Below are 3,547 nucleotides of genomic sequence, written 5' to 3'. Positions count from 1 at the left end.
TCCAACACTCTCTCTCTCTACACCATCTCCATTGCTGCAGCAAGGAAGCTCCTCTCTCCTCCCCTACCACCTTCCATTGCCACACCAAGCAAGGGTTATCCACCTTCTCTTCCCATTTCCACAAGGGTTAACCACCTTCTCATATCACTTTATCCCACCTACATTGTAGCAACAAGCAAGGTCCTTCTCCTCCTCCTAGGTTTCTTTGCTCAACCATGGCCAACTCTACTTCGCAAAGGCGGCCAAAGGATGAGGTCACAACAATTGCATGCCACAATACTAGAGGTGTAGATGATGAGTGGGTGCCACAAGAGTTCACCAAAGGTACTTGGGTATACATGCAACCATCTGCTATTGGCCCTCATCGTGTGCGGAATCGTGCAAACTTGGATCTTCATTGGAAAGGAAAGCTCCTTGGCTTCAAGAACCGCAAAGACAAGGGGACCGTAGCCATTGTGCAACATGTTTTCTCAATGTCAACCATGCACTTGCAACAACCACCTCGATTTCCAACACATTGTAAGTACATGTTTTGAGAATACAAAGCTAGGTGTGAAATCAGTGTAATGTTATTATGGATTCATACTTAACATTTGTCATGCATTTATAGTCATATTTCCATCCACGTTGGTGGAGGAGCAGCCACTACATAGTCTCTCCGGCACATTCAATGCTATACATGCAGATATTGGAGCAATAATGTTCCCACATCTTTCCCCAACCAAACTGGTTCAAAGAAGGATTTTCTTCTATTCTCACTCCTATATTGTCCCTACTTCTACACAAGCGTTTGGAACGCTTGAACCCATCAAAGTAACTTCCTTATTAAGTATGGAGTCGCCGTTCCCAGATTTTTGGTCGGTAGCATCTTTCAAGCAAAAGATGATAATGGATGTCCAAAACTCTTTGAAATACTCTAAAGCTTCTAGGTCTGTGGGCTTGAGTTGGTGTTTGCCTATTCACTGTTTTGTGCACATTTTTAAAGAGTTTGGATTTGTGGAGACTACCACAATGCTTGTATGTAAAGATGCACATTACGAGAAATTAGGAAGGCTTTTTAGAAGAGGACTGGGGTTTTGTGGAGGGCATGCACAACGGGAACCGGTACCGTTGTAAGGTTGGAGCTTCAAGTATTGGAATGCGCTATTTGAAATCCCGCACCTCCTTGTACATACGATTTCACTATGATCGTTGGATGTCCAAGCTTGGAGAGTGGACTCCCTTACAAAGTGTAGACGGCGCTATTGCAAGCTTTGACATTGCAGTGAAGATGCCCAACGATGCTTTGGAGGCAGTCCAAGTGAACAAGCATTGGACTCTCAGTAATGTTCGAGAAAATTTGGTTATTATCGGTTTTGAGGCCCTTCAACAAGCACAATTTCATTTACAAGGTCACAAGGTAAGAATCCTTCCACCACATTTTCAATACATCATGGTTTGTCGATCATTGGATGCTTATTGTAATGAATGTCCACAGATTGGGAAGAGAATGGAAGACAAATTGAAGGTCGAGGAGGACTGGGGGATAGATGGAACTATGCTATCGATCTTATAACTTTGTAACTCTTGCAATTTTCATATTGATCCCTTTGCTTTGGCAAATCATCCGTTTGAATATAATTTTTTGCATTGGGATGAGAAATCATTTTTTGGTGAAAGTGCCTTTTTTTAAATGTCTTAAAAAAAGGGTCCATTATAAAAGGGGGGCCACCTAACTCATTCACTATTTTCACTTTTGCAACTCTTGAGCTCCTCCGCTCTCTATCTACACCCCAGGCTAGACATGGATGCTGCCACAGCCTCTGCATCTGCACCCACATCCACCCCTTTGTCACACTTCATCCTCTTCCTCGAGGACACCAAATACAAAGGGAAGTTGGACCTCCACACCTTTTTTGCTCGTCTCCCTGACCTTGACGCCACAGTTGCCCTTCACATGGATGCATTTGAGGAGATTTTTGCGTTCATGGAGGAGCACATCATAAAATATTATGTATCTATCCCCCCACATGCAAGGATCTGGGTGCCTTGCGATCTTTTGCGCTATATACACAAAGGTGATCACCCATTCTCCAAGCGGTTGCAACGATTCCAAGAAATTGCAACCGATGCAGGCCATTACTTGGACGAGCAAGCCCCTAGGGTGTCAGCGCTCAAGAAGCGCAAGTTGGGGGTGGAGTACCTTTCTCGGCTCGCAACATTTATCTTCTTGGTGAGCAAGGAACCATATCTGGAGGAGCTCCGCTTACCACACCTTCAAGTTGGGTCCTTTATCAAGGACACCAAGGAGCAGCAGGTTATACCCGTGAACCCTGCAGCGGAAGGAAAAGCACACCGGCTCGAGTACCCTAGGGGTCTTGAGGAAGTGGTTGAGAAATCCATAGTTGCGGTTGGCCCTAGTGACACTCCAGTGCCACTACCACTGACGGATGTGGCTATCCCAGAGGTAGAAATAAGCCGCTTCTCCTCAGTGTTAGTGGATGGGGAGGAGTATGTGTTCCTGCATGATTTGGAGAAAGCATTTGGCCTGCCCATGGATGAATGCTTGAGCGTGCTTTGCAACAACAGCAAATGTCCCTTAGACAATACGCCAAAATGTCTCTCTCTCTCTCTCTCTCTCTCTCTCTCTCTCTCTCTCTCTCTCTCTCTCTCTCTCTCTCTCTCTCTCTCTCTCTCTCTCTCTCTCTCTCTCTCTTGTTTTAGTGTGTGAGAGTGTTCCATTGGTGTTAGGGTTAGTGTAAATTCCTTGCTTGTTTGTGGGTTGCTCTAACGATTCTCCTCTTTTGCGTCCTAGTTCGCTCTTAAACTAGGTGGTGCCCCTTGTGTAGTTGGGATTTGGCTGTGGGTTTGTTGTTTTGGTTTGTGTTGTGTTGTGCCCCAGCCCCATTGAGCAGCACGGGAGCCTTGAAGGGTGTCTAGAGGTTGCTCTTCTTGTCGCCCGCCCCGGACCGCCTCAAATTGGTGCCCCCACTGAGGAACAGGCTTGTGTATGTTTTGTGAAGGCTCAACCTTTAGCATAATCAAGTAGCTTGCATGAATCACGAGAATTTGTATGATTCCTTCATTCCCATTGCAAGGCTAAAGGTACACATAATTGTTAGTACTAAGTTGCAATTTCAACGTGTCATTCGTAGAATTTTAGGTCCTCTTAGGTTGGCCGAGATAAACGCTTCAGTATATCCTTTTATTTTGCCTCTCATTAGGTACGACCTTAGTTTGGACGTCTATATTTTTGTTTTGTTTTAAGCATTAGGACATGCATAGGCCATGGATAATGGCCCAGGAATAGAGGTTTTTCCCTTTCATTTTACTCCACACATTAGAATAAATGTTGCAATTAGTAGAAAGATCCATTTTCAACAACGAATGGTGTTCATGTTTAGTGCCCAAAGAGCAGGAGAAATTCTTGCATCACCTAACCCTGTCATTCTACCTCTCATCAACTACCACACTTCTTTTGATGTACATGTGTTCATTTTATTTTAAAATGAAGTGCAGCCCGGCAAAATAGTGTGTATGTTTGTTTTTTCTTTGTCCAAGTTGTTAC

Source organism: Adiantum capillus-veneris, chromosome 23 (genome assembly GCF_014529385.1).
Source record: "Adiantum capillus-veneris isolate H3 chromosome 23, ASM1452938v2, whole genome shotgun sequence".
Lineage (NCBI taxonomy): Eukaryota > Viridiplantae > Streptophyta > Polypodiopsida > Polypodiales > Pteridaceae > Adiantum > Adiantum capillus-veneris.
The sequence above is the reverse complement of the archived record's forward strand: the minus strand, read 5'-3'. Positions refer to the sequence as shown.